General features: G+C 34.6%; 1 long non-coding RNA gene across 3 annotated transcripts; it reads left to right on the forward strand.

Moving 5' to 3' along the window:
- Positions 1-1,201: 1,201 nt before the first annotated feature.
- Positions 1,202-9,195, forward strand: LOC119259647 (uncharacterized). Of its 3 annotated transcripts, XR_008554248.1 has the most exons (5): positions 1,209-1,239; positions 4,194-4,269; positions 4,879-5,100; positions 5,374-5,484; positions 8,723-9,195. It is a non-coding gene; the product is annotated as an uncharacterized LOC119259647 (long non-coding RNA). The 3 variants fall into 3 exon arrangements; XR_008554249.1 differs by lacking the exon at positions 4,879-5,100; XR_005128517.2 differs by lacking the exons at positions 4,194-4,269; positions 4,879-5,100 and having other exon boundaries at positions 1,202-1,239.
- Positions 9,196-14,094: the final 4,899 nt, after the last annotated feature.

The raw sequence follows: 14,094 nt of genomic DNA on the forward strand, positions 1-14,094 counted from the left end.
TTTTTGAAAAAATAAAATAACAGTAGTATTTAAACAAGTTGTATTTTGTTTATGAACTAATCTACCCCAAAATGGTCATTGTGGGCCATCAATTTTACAGCAAATTCCTGCAACAAATTAGCATTGAAGGGTATAATTATCTTGTTGTGAAAGAGTTATTTCCCTGAATTATTTCAGTAACATTTACCATTCCTGATCATAATTCTTATTTCCTTCCAAAAATTTTTAAAGGAGATAATGTTATATGAATAGACTTTAATCAATGTGAAATAAAATTCTGCCTTTGCAAGACTGTGAAATTTTTCCCTAGAAAAATATGAATCCCTTATGTCTAGTATTTCATTGGCATTCCCAGAACTGTGTGGGGGAGACATATGACTGGGAGTCCACTAGCCAAGATGGCTAGACAGAGTATGTTTAGGATTTCAGAAAGTCAGATTCTCCGGCCAGCAAAATCAAATAAAAAATGTCAGCAGATTTATAAAAGTAACTTTTACCTACAAGACTTCTAAGGAGCAATTTGAACATTTAATCTGATTAGACATCAGTTCCTTTAATATTATTGAAGACGATTATACTGACACCTCCATAGGTCCCTCTGCCTATTCAACCTCTTCTCTGTCTGACATGTCATATTTATTATCTTTAAATATTACATATAATTTAGTTATGATTTCAAAGGTTACATTAGCAGGAAAAATTGTCTCCTGGACTTCCAATATAATCTACCATGACTTATTTAAAATTTAATTTTTTGAATGTACTTATCAATCTTTTCCTGTTAGTCATCTAGCCTGTCAGGTTTGCTTTTCTCAAAAAGATATTTTTCTTTTGTTCCTATGACTCTGCAATTGCTACTTTTCATCCTACCATTTTTTCATTGCTAAACATAATCACGAGTTATTAGTAATGTGCTTGCTTTACATCTCAACTAAAAGTTACAGAATAATACATATGTATTCATTCATACTGTCCTACATCCTAAAAATCATTAAAACATATCAGAGGTAAATGTACCAGTAGGAAGGCAAGACACAGATTTACTTATCAAGAAAGTTTATGAATAAGTTCTACCCATGTACACCAGCCAGAGACCACAGAGCACTACTTCCAGCAGCATAGAGGAAACAACTCTCCCACTCTATGCTATTATGTCATCCATGATGATGTTATAATACTAGTATTCTACTCAAGATAAAAGGAAAGAGATGGAAGATAGAAACAGTCCCTGAATAAGAGGTAATTGTGGAACAAAATAATATCAGATACCATCTGGGAAAGAAGAGAAATCCTGTCTGCAATAATCAATTGCCCACTAATTGTTGAGAAAAATGAGAAGCAGGAGCAAGTATGCAGCTAAAGGAGGAGGGATGTATAAAATGGTGAGTTCCTTAAAAAGGAACTTGCATATGTTTCTATGCATAATAATCAAGAGAAACAATACTACTAGGAATTCAGAATCACTCAGTAATATTCTCTGGAAATTGTTCTAGAGAAAAAGGTAGACAAGTATCTTCCTAAGCAAGGAAAAGAAAATGAATTAAGAAGAAATTTTAGTCAGAAATAAAAGTGGATAAATTTTTAAAAATTTAAGACAGTTCTCAATAAGGAAAACAAAATTAAAAATCCAGATCCATTTTACCAGTACATGATGTATACACAGATACATGTGTGTGTGTGCATGTGTGTGTAGAGGAGATAAGAATATAGAAATTCTTTACCATTATATACAAAATGAGGACTACTATTTCCATGTATTTTGTGGGATTTATATATTTACAGTGTAATACATTCCTGGCTGGAGAAACGGTGAGCTACTGCTAATGAATTGTTTTTAAACTTTCTTTATATTCAGATAATCTTGCAAAATTACATGCATGCCTAAGGAAAGAAGCAAATTACTACATATGAAGAAATCTATCATAAGTTCATGCTAGTACATAGCAAAATCTCATTCCATGAAGCATATGTCCAATACAGCATAGTGCTTTCATATCCACAGTTCTGAATTTTTCTAAACCTTTCTCACAAAGAGCTTTAATTTCTTCAAGAGTTAAATCAACCAAAATGCTAAACTTGGAAGGGAATGGTGCACAGTTACTAAAATAAAGGGATAATTAGGTATAATATTCCAGAATACTTAGAACTGTTTACTTCTTGCAGGAAATGGTTTTTCCAAATAAAAGCTCAGGGTGAATTAATTGTTATAAAATAAATACACAATCAAGCAAGTAACATTTTATAATTCTGAAACAAGCATATAATAGAAAATGTTTCAAAGATGTCTAATCCAAGGGAACTGGCAACTGGAAGTAGATTTGTGAATTAATGAACGTGATGATCTGGCAACATCTCCGGTTCCCAGCATTTGAATGGATGCTATAGAATGAGTGAAAAGCACACAGGAAATTAAATATAAGCAGTGTACAAAAAATTAAGCAGGTGGAAGAACAGAGGAGGAGAATGAGTGAACTAGTCTAGAGGGGAATAGGAAAGTGGAAAAACTGGAGAAGGAAAAGGAGAGGGAAATGAGAAATATTTGACAATTTTGAAAATCTATTTATCTTCTTTGTTCAACATTTTCTATTGATCACCATCAGTGTTGGCAAGTAGTGTGAAGCTGTGATCCTGAAATGATATTTAATTAAAATCCAGTTCTATTTTAATAATATGGTAAACACATCACAATTCTGTATGTAAATAACATCAGCAGATGAAGGATAAAAGAAGAATCAAAACTAAGTGCTAGGAAGTTTACAAAGAAGGCAAAGAGCGAATCATGCAGAGAAAAACAATAATTAAACTCTGCTTTCAATTTATTGTTATTGTGGCTTTTATTAAGATTCTGCTTTAGTCCAAAAGTTATTTTCTTTCTGTCTTGCCAGGGAAGAAAATAAGCACAAAGTGCATTTTGTTATTCTTACCCATAATGTCAGAGACAAAATCTTTTCTCAACAACTCATTCCCAACTCTATGAAATGGATTATTTTTCTTCATTATCACCTTTAAATTACTCTGAGTAAAATTCCTTCCCAAAATGCTTACCCTTTTTACATTAAAATACCAGATAATGGCAGATATATGGTTTTACCAAGGGAATATTTGGCCTTTGAGAGAGATTCCACTGGTCAACCCAACCAACATCTTTGAAAACCAATTTGATGTCTAGATATTTTAACAAATTGTGTTTTGGATCTCCCTGGTGGCACAAGGGGTTAAGATGCAACCTGTAAAGCTGTCCACAGTACCTGATGTATACACGAATTTGATCTGCAGGACATGCTCGATCCCCTGCCAGGGAGCTACACACATGGCGCAGCAGACCTCTCCTGACTCACCCGCTGCTCCCCTCAGTAGTGCATTTCAGTCAATCTGCCTGCTCTGTTCCCACTCTGTCTCAGGTGAATCCTCTCACCACTCCCTCCCCCACACCTCTGGCCTATACCCAGGAGAAAAAAAGAAAATCTTTTTTTTAAAAAAAATTGTGTTTTATAGGTGTTTTACATTCCACTGAAAGCCACTGCCATGCATATTTATTCATACTTAATATTTAATTGTACATTATCTAGAATAAGAAAATATTCACGAAATGTCTTTGTGATGTACAAATTTGTAATTTCCAAATTCAAAATAATATTTTAATTATTGATATAATGGTTAGTCAGTGTCATAAGACAGTGCCCACATCAAGAAGTGGGCTAAATTATAATTTATCAGTGGCCTGGAATAATCACACCTATAGTAAAAGTTGAGTGTCTTAGATTGCCTGGGCCGCCACAACAAAAACATACTTAATGGTGACTCAGTAGGGTATGTGTATTTCTCAAATTTCTGGAGATCAATAAATTGAAGATCAAGGTGTAGGCAGATTCCCTGTGTGATGAGGAGATGCTTTCTCAAGGTATATTTTGTCATTATGTCCTCATAGAGCAGAAGGGTCAAGGGACCTCCTGGGGTTCTATCATATTTCATGAGATTAGAAAGTCTCCCAATTCTCAGGAGAGTAAGAAAAACTGATATAAGGGCACTAATCCCATTTCTGAGGACTCCATCCACCCAATCAAATTATCTCCCAAAGGCCCCATCTCCAAATACCACCACATTAGGCTTTAGGATTTAAAATATGAATCTGGGAGACCATTCAGTCCATAAGGGAAGATTTACTAAAGGCTATGGTTTTTCTTCCTCTTTAGGTAGAATTATTGAAATTTCTACTTTATTTCATCTTTCTATTAATCCATTGTGTCTCAGTTCCAAAGTTACAAAAAGGTAAGAAAATGGAAATATCAAAGATGCAGCCTTCTATGGAATCAGATTTTAAAAGAGCAGGCAGAAATGTCTCAGTAAGGTTATGAAATGTAAGCCTCCACTGGACTTGAAGAGAGGGTGAAGAAAGCAGGTACCCCTTCCCTTCCTGGCCTCCCACCCCTTCCAGAACCAGAGTATAGTGTACTTGTTTACACCATTATTTTGTTCCAAAGTAAACATCTTAGCAACCTAACATTACCCCAGGTGATTCTCAGGGTGAGAGGAATCACCTATATCATTCACATATATTGCAGAGATGTATGTAGCAAAGTGCCTACAAAAGCAATAGCACGAAGAAAAACTCCTTGTGTTTAGTTATTGTATTCTTGAAGTTGCCAAAAATTCAGGAAGAGAAATATCAAAGGGGCCAAAGGGGAGGATTTTCATTTCTCCAAGACTAGCAGAAAGAAAATACAGCCAAACCTACAACTCTTCAGCACTCAGATACACTCTACTTATTTGAATGGGAAGAGACGTACCAATGCCAGAAATATAAAACAGAATAAATTCAAAGATTTGAGAAAAGGATGTGATTTGGCTAAGATTATTTCTATCTTTCTCCAATTCCAGCCCACTTTAATTCAAGCAGCTCACATCTGGTGTTTTATATGAAGTCAAGAGGAAAATCTCACTGAACCCAGTGCTGAGCTGCTCTCGGCTGGGAACAAGGCCCGTGCACTTACAGAGGTGGAGAAAATCACAGAGCAGACCTACATGTTAACCTCCAGGCTTCAGAGCCTAGGATTTGTACAGATACCTTCATTTCAGTCAAAGGAAATAGATAAACAAGAGGTAAAACAGTTAAGAAATAAGTCAACCGAAGTAAAAGGCATGTTGAATGCCCTATGTTAGAATGCAACCAACTCATTGTTCTGCTATGGTCTCCAGACCATCTGAAAATAGCAGATGAGGATGCACCTTCTACAGTCTTACAGAGTATCTTTTTCCAGGAATTTTGAATTTAGAATTGCTTATTTAAAAATTGATATTTTAAGTCATAATTCTTACAAGGGTTTAATTGCAAGTTTAGAGTTGAAATACTAAACATACTGCATATATCTGCAGGTCAAAACAAAGCCATGGAGACACTTGGCTCATGTTACCCACTACATACACTGGGTTAAAAATGAGTTCTGATGGACTGAAGTACAGCCTGATCTCACCTCCATGATGGAGGTGAGTCACCCCCGCTAGAAACACACTCACTTCTTATGAACCTCATTCAAATAGTAAGAATAACATCCCACTTGCAAGGTTACTGAGAAGACTGTGATGATAAGAGTCCAACATGAGCACTGTACTGGCACATAACAGGTGCTGGGCAAATAATAGTGTATTTTACTTGCTTTTGTCACCATGAGTCTCCTCTACTGCTAAAGCTGTCAGGTTAACAAAATAATTGAGAAAAAAGTACTATATCCCCAGTAACATTCTTAAAAATGTAGGTGTATAATTTTGAAATCTAGATTGATGCAAGATCATCCCTCAGGAACTGAAAGGAGAATTTCTCCACTCAGGAAACCCCATTTCTTACTCGGGAGACTTTCCTGCCAACAGCTTGTATTTCTCTGTCCAAGGTTTATTTCCATTTATAAATGAATATTTCAAAGTGGTTTATTGAAGTTCCTTAATTCTGGTATGATTAGATATGCACCATAAATTTGTGAGGACTCCTGGGGTATTTCCTAGTTTAGCCTGGCTTCTAGTTGAGATCCTTTTGTGAGTTAGCTCTCATTATTTTGTTCAATTCTCAGGGATCAGTGAGAGCTTCAGTTCTTATTGCTTATATTCCCTTTAGAGGAATTTGGAGAGAAGTCAGCTTGCTCTTTGTTTTCCCAAATTTAAAAAAAAACAAAAAACATGGATTTTTACTTTCCTTGGGACATCAGTGTTGTATGTACATCAGAACAGTCTGGAACACATCTCATCCTTTGTATCATAGTGCTCTTGTATAAACAGAGTCACCTGCTCTAATTTCCTCCCACAAGTCCAAATAGTATGGGGGGTGGATGCAAGAAATGACAGAGGATCTGGTGGTCAGGGGAATAGTCAGGACTTAGTTGGAAGAGGAGAAACCATGTATCATTGTCAAGCATAGAAAGGAAAGGTGAAGAAGCAGTTAGACTAAATTAGGTGTGCATGTTGGGTGTGCCGGGGTAGGGAGCATAATAGTACTTGCAGGGCCTGGTGAAGGGGTTGGAGTGAATAAGCACAAAGAGTAACATAATGAGTAGTAAATTACATAACGTATTGTTTAGATAATTCACACAGTAAGGATATGCACTGTGGTATTTCTTTATGAAAAGCAAGGTAGAAGTTAAACACATCTTTCTAAAGACACCATCGATAGCTGGAAAATTAAGGACCAAAATATGGACATGTACGACTCCTATTATTCTCAAATACAGTCTTAGAAACTGCAACTTTATTGTTACCTTAGTTTTTCACCTAAAGATTTTGAAACTTCAGGAATTTTCAGTTCTTACAAACTTGAATTATTCTTTGAAAACTATGATTCCACAAAAATACGGTCACTTTAGCAATTGTCACTCATTCTCTTTGTTGACAGAAAAGCATCAACCTTGCTAAAAACATGACTTTGACCTTAACTAAATTAACTCAGCATACTTCACAACATAGGACATACCCAGTGGTCACAAATGTTTGTATCTCCTTTTAAAGCTCCATTAGTTTAGACCTGAACTTTTAGCCCTTTGAAAATGTCAGTCCTATATAGGTTGTAGAGTTAGTCAAATTTTTACCCTTAGTTTGTTAATATGACTGCAATCATTGAATTGACTGACTGAAACTTGATTTGAATTCACTTACCGTATTTAAAACTGGTTTGAATTTACAACCGAGGGCATTTTGTGCCAGCACATTTTCAAAAGATACAGATGTAGAGAGACAGAAATGGGAAAAATATATTACAGCTAAATACAATAGAAATCTTGTATTTCTTATATATCTATCATAGCAATGGAGTTGTTCAAAAAGATAATGACTATCCTATTAATGAAAAGTTTTGGCAGTCTCCTAAAAAATATTATTAAAAAGACTTTTAATTGCTTTACAACCTACAGTGTAAACTGTTTATTCTATTCTAGACCTGATACTTGTTTTGGAGTTTCCTTTAGAAAACAGAATTGCCAAGAGGTGACTGTCAAGCCCTAAGATCAAGTGTAAAATCTTAGAGCTTGGAAAAACAGACACAGATTTTCATTCTATTCCTGGATAGAAAAACTGCAGAGTACCATACATGGTTTTGCTCAAGTGTTAATTGCATAGAACAGAAATGGAGGTGGGGGGACATCTGAACAGGCTATGAAGAAAAGAGAGCAAAATGTCAACTCAGGGGAAAAGGAAAATTAAATACCTGGAAAAGATACATATAAGTCTAGAAATTGAAACTAAAATGCCCAAGAAAGCAGATAATTTTTCCTGTCATTTTTAACACTTCCTTTTTCTGACATGTCTGCAATGCTATAAAAGTTATCTCACCGTACTTAAATTTTCCAAGTACATACAGGCTTGAAAGCTATTTGTTTAAATATGAACAAAAGTTAAGCAAAACTTTACCAAACATAGAAGAGATTCCAGTTCAATTTAGAAGAGTACCTAATTCATCCCTGCTGATTTTTCCATTCATGTTGGTGAGGTTAATTTGTGTCTCACATTATTTCACTCTCTTTACTTACTACTTTTGTAAAGAAATAAAAATGAATTCAATCTCACCTTTGAAGAGTGATAATTATGTTTCCATCGCTTGTATGAAAGATCTTAGTAACTCCCTCATGCCTGAGGGTTTTTGAGTTATAGACCTTCACCATCATAGCAGAAACATAATATCTATACTTCATAGGTGAGGGATTCTGCTATTGTGAATGGTAAGACAGAGTTCCAGTTCCTCCTGGCAAATACCCTCTGCTGGAGTTTGGAAGGATTTGTTCTAATTCATTCAAGGTGCAGATTCTTCAGGGAGATAGTCTCATTCCCAGATAGAATCTTCCAAGCTTGGAACACACACACACACACACACACACACAAACACGCACGCACACGCACACACACACACGAAATGTACCTATGTATGTGTGTATACACATGTGTATGTATAGCATGGACCTGACATTATAATTTGCATGATATGTAGATATATCATTCATTATGCTATACAAACTGATTATATGTGACCACATTCTTCATGAGCTAAATTTTTCTTCATGATAGTCCCCTAAAGATCTAAAGATAGTTATATTAACATGCTAATAATGTATCAAAAAACTTACAATTATTTTGGGAAACACATTAATTATCTATTACTATAGTCATTTATCAGTAAAAGTGAGATATAACTATCACTCATCTTTTTTTAATCTCTTTTCATCCTCACACTCGTGAATCTACTTGCCAGAAGTTGAGGATAAGAATGAATTCATCTGAACAGTGATACAGAAAACCTAGAGAAGAATGAACTTGATGCTGGGTCTAAAGAAGAGCGCTGCAAATTTTGTACCTGTTTGTCAATGTATTAAGTACTCACATCTCTACACTTCAGCACCATCATCTTACAAATTGAGATAAAATATAGTTTCTATAAAGATTATTGACACAATACAATTAGCAATATGATGACATGCAATACCTTGCATACAATGATAAAAAATTGTTAATTAGTTTATTTTTTCTTAAGATGCAAATGACTGTGTTCCACCCCAAAGGTTTCATAAGACTGCACTTTTATTTATATAAAAAAATATAAATAAGTCACAAGGTCCAAGATGTGCAGCATGAGACAAAGGCAAAATTTATGAAACTGAAGAAATCTGAACAGTCACACCTACATGGCAAACCATAATAAATCTGTGAGCATTTTCATCTCTAACTTTGGATAACACTTATTGTAGGAAATATGGTTACTCATTGGCAAATGTTTCACATGCCCCTTGCATTTCCCATAAATCTCAACTTTCCTGTATTTAGGGGCATGCATTTCTGGCCAATGGTTAGTAACCATTTATGACATTTCTGGTGCAAGAGTTTGAAGGGTGATTTAAGTTCTTTACACTCTCTTGTCCAAGGCCTAAGATGATGAAGGTTTTTTGTGGAAAGAAGAGTCATAGAATGAAACATTCTGGATTTCTCAATTATGGTCAAAGATTTCAACACCCCTTTCTTAATAAATGACAGAACATGTAGATAAACCTGTCATTGAGTATAAAGAGTGCTGGAAAACCACTGTCAATCAACTTGACCTAGTAACACCACCTAACAACAGCAGATTATATATTCCTTTTTTTTAAATTGAGGTAACATTGGTTTCCAACACTGTATTTGATACAGAGGTATAAGGTCACACCTCTTCAGTTGTATGCTACTACAACAAATCTACAATTTAAGAACCCATAGTCAACTGGGCTCACCTCCTCCTTATGTTCTCCAGCCCTCTAGCCACATTTTGACCATCATCTTTCACCCTGTCCCTCTAATGGTCTCAATTCTATACTCAAATTTCTAGGGTTTATTTTGGTTTAGTTTTAATTATTCATTTTTTTTGTTTACAATATTCCACATATGAGAAAACTAATGGTACTTTGTTTTTTTCTTTTTAATTTATTTTGCTTAGCATAATCTTCTCCAGTTCTATCCATGTTGTAGTAAATGGCAAGGAATTTCACCTTTTTAATGCTGAGTAGTATTCCATTGTGTGTGCATTTATGTATCTCACATCTTCTTGATCCACTTTTCCATTGTTGGGCACTTTGGCTGTTTCTATGGCTTGGTTATTGGAAATAATGCTGCAATGAACACATATCCCTTCACATTAATGTTTTTACATTCTTTTATTTTATTTTATTTATTTATTTATACAAACACTGGGTACAGACAGAAGCGTGGGAGGGTAAGAGAATTCACCAGAGCCAGAGCGAAGAACAGAACAGGCAGACTGATGAAATACACTGCTGAGGGGAGCAATGGGCTTGGCAGAAGAGGTCTGCACAGCATGTGGGACCCTCACCAGTGGCTGGGGATTGAACTGGAGCTGCAGAGGCTGCAGGCAGCTTTGCAGCCCAGCACTCAACTGCTGTACCACCATAGGAGGCCCATTTTTGCATTCTTTGAGTAGATACTTAGGAGTGAAATTGCTGGATAATATGGTAGATCTATTATTGATATTTTAAGAAACCTCCATATTCTTTGCCATAAGATTTAGATCATTCGACATTCCCTCCAAAAGTGTACCAGAGATGCTTTTTTCCATACCCTTGCCAACATTTGTTGTTTCTGGTCTTTTTGACATGGGACATTTTTGCAAGAGTAAGATGGTATCCTATTGTGGTTTTGATTTACAATTCCCTGATGATAAGTGATGCTGAGCATTTTCCCATACACCTGTTGACCATCTGTATGTTTCTCCGGAGAAGTGTCTAACTCTTTTGCCCATTGTTTATTGGGTTGTTTTCTTGTTCTTGAGCTGCATGAGTACTTTACAGATATTAGATCTTGGATACTACCCCTCTGTTGGATGTATAAAGGGCACATATTTTTCTCCCATTCAGTAGGGTGACTTTTCATTTTAATGATAGTTTCTTTTTCTATGCAGAAACATTTTAGTTTGACATAGTCCTATTTGCTTATTTTTGCTTTTGATTCTCTTGATATTGGAGTTGAGGTCTTCTAGGACATCTTTAAACTCAATGCCATGGGATGTTGTGCCTATGTTTTCTTCTATGTGTTATATGGCTTTGAGTTTTACATAAAAGCCTTTAATCCATTTAGAGTTAATTTTTATGTCTGTGAAAAATAGTGATCCAGGGCCTCCCTGGTGGCGCAAGGGGTTAAGCACCACACTATAAAGCAATCCTCAGACTGTAGCACGAGTTCGATCCCCAGTCTGCCAGGGAGCAACCCCCTGGCACAGCAGACCTCTCCTGTCTCACTCGCTGCTCCCCTCAGCAGTATGTTTCAGTCAGTCTGCTTGTTCTGCTCCCCACTCTGTCTCTGGTGAATCCTCTCACCCCCCACATCTCTGGCCTGTATCCCAGCTCTTGTATGTATAAATAAATAAATCTTTAAAAAAAAAAAAGGAGAAAAAAAGAAAAATAGTGGTCTAGTTTCACTTTTATACATATGGCTGTCCAGAAAGTACATTCCTTTAACACACATGAAACATTCACCAAGCTAGATTATCCACAGGGCAGTCTAAATCCAGAAGTCTAAGTAAATTTAAAAGTGTACAAATCACCTATATTTTTAATGGCAATAAAATAAAATTAGAAACCAATAACAAATCAACATGTGGCAAATTCTAAATATTTAAAAACTATGTATATTTAAATAACCAACATTAAAAAGGAAAAATTATTAAGTTTTTTTAACTAAATTCAAATGAAAACATGACATATCTAAATTTGGGGATGCAATCAAAATAGTAATTAAGCAGAAATATTTATTTTCTAGCATTAAATAAATATATTACTACAGAATAAGTGTTACAAATCAAAGACTTTAATTTTTATCTCTAAAACTCAAAAATGTAAACAAAAACTAAGAAAGAATTATAAAGATCAGAATAGAAACTAATAATACAGGAAACAAAACAATGAAAAGTCAAATGCTGTTTTTTCAGGATATCTATAAAATTGATACATCTAACAGACTGATTAGATATGAAAGACAGAAGACATAAATTAATAATGTAAAAAATGAGAGACATAGCAATGCTACATATTCTAAAGACATTTAAAGAAAAAAATGAAATATTGTAAGCAAACATGTACAATAAATTTGACATCCCATATGCAATGTAAAAACTGCTTGAAAGACACAAACAACAAAAATTTATTAAATAAGACATATATAACTTGAATAACCCTATACTTGTTTCAAAAATTGAATTTGAAGTTAAGAATTTCTCCACACAGAAAATTCCAGACCCATAGAGCATCCCTATGTGTGTTCTAAGAATTAGAAAAAAAAACACAACAATAATTTTACATATACTTTTAGAAAAATAAAGAGGAAACACCTTCCAATTCATTCCATAGGCTGCATATTATGGAACCAAATTTTGACAAAAAGTGTTAAGAGAAAACTATAGGACTAAAGCACTCATAAATATAAATGCAAAAATCATTAAAAAATATTAGAAACTATTCTGACTGGGGTTGGGGGTGTTTGTCACTATATCACAACCAAGTATATTTTACCCCAGGAATGGAAGATCAGTGGAACATTCTAAAATTAATCAATGTAACAAGCCATATTAACAAACTACAGATGAAAGAGCATATAGTCATTTCAATAAACACAAAAAAAGAATTTTGACAAAATTAAACGGGCATTTCTATTAAAACACTCTTAGAAAACTAGAAACAGAAGAAAATAGAAGGAACCTCCCCAATATTTGCAGATAACAACATACTTAATGGTAAAAGCCTGAATAGTTTCACCATTACTCATATCTATTCAACACAGCACTGGAGGTTTTCTGTTTTATTTTGATGGGAAGAAGATTTATATTGTACACAGATGTGTTGTTAACATTAAAATATCAGTACTAGCTATTTATTGAACATCTATAATGTGCCAAGTATTTGACATCTATCAATTCATTTAATCCTCAGTGTTATTTGGACATTATAAAATTCAGCAAAGAGCAGCTTATGGAATTAATTTAGCCAGTGTCTCCCACTTAGTGGTGTCAGGACAAGGATTTGAACCAAAGTGTATCCATCTCCTCCCTGCTCATCAGAACACACTATTAGCCAATTCAAATAGACTTCTTCTAAGATGTGATGTCCTCCCTCCCTTTAATTTTCAACCTCATCCTATATATTCCAGCAACTATCTTTTCCACATTCTAAGATACTGCTGCCTTGTTAGCTTTGCTCCAAATTATAGTACCTTGCCTCATGTGTCCTCTACCCTATAGTTACTTCTCTATATTCAAGACCTGCACATCCCCTCCATCTAACCTTTCCCAGCAACTTCAGCTAGCAAAAGCTCTCACCTGCTTTTGCTCTCATTTCCCCTACTAGGGTGCACAATTATGACTGATGGCCCACTTGTTCACATGCACGCATATCCATGATGGATCAGCAGAACTAAACAAGTAAAAGAAATAAAAGCATCCATACTGGAAAAAAAAAAGCATTCTTAATTTGAAGATAATATAACCATCTTTGGAAAAAATTCTATGGACTATCAAAAAGGTACTAGACTTAATAAGCAAGTTTAGCAAGAGTACAGGACATAAGAATCAATTTATTTCTATATTCAAACAACAAATAATCAGAAATGGAAGCTATTTTAAAGACCATTAAAATAGCTATTTCATAGCTATAACACAATAGCTATAGTGTTATATTTTATATATAACACAATAGCTATAGCTATATTTTATAACACAATAGCTATAGTGTTATAGCTAACACTATAAAGCTGATAAAAGATGTGTAAAATCTATACACTGAAAACTGAAAACTAATCCTTAAAAAGTTAAAGAACATCTATAAAAAAAAGATATATAAATCATATTCATGAATCAGAAGAATCATTATAATTAAGATATCATTTTTCCCCAGTTGAGATATAGATTAAATGAAATCTCAATCAAGTGAGAATTGACAAGCTGTAAAAATTGACAAGCTGTAAAAATTGACAAGTTGATTCTAAATTGCGTATGGAATGATAAAGTACTTAAAGTAGCCAAAACACTTGGAGAAAAACAAAATTTCGTGGGATTCTCAATGGCAATTCAATGAAGGATAACCTTTCAACAAA

This window comes from Talpa occidentalis, unplaced genomic scaffold, assembly GCF_014898055.3.
Source record: "Talpa occidentalis isolate TD23 unplaced genomic scaffold, MPIMG_talOcc4v2.1 talOcc4.5, whole genome shotgun sequence".
Lineage (NCBI taxonomy): Eukaryota > Metazoa > Chordata > Mammalia > Eulipotyphla > Talpidae > Talpa > Talpa occidentalis.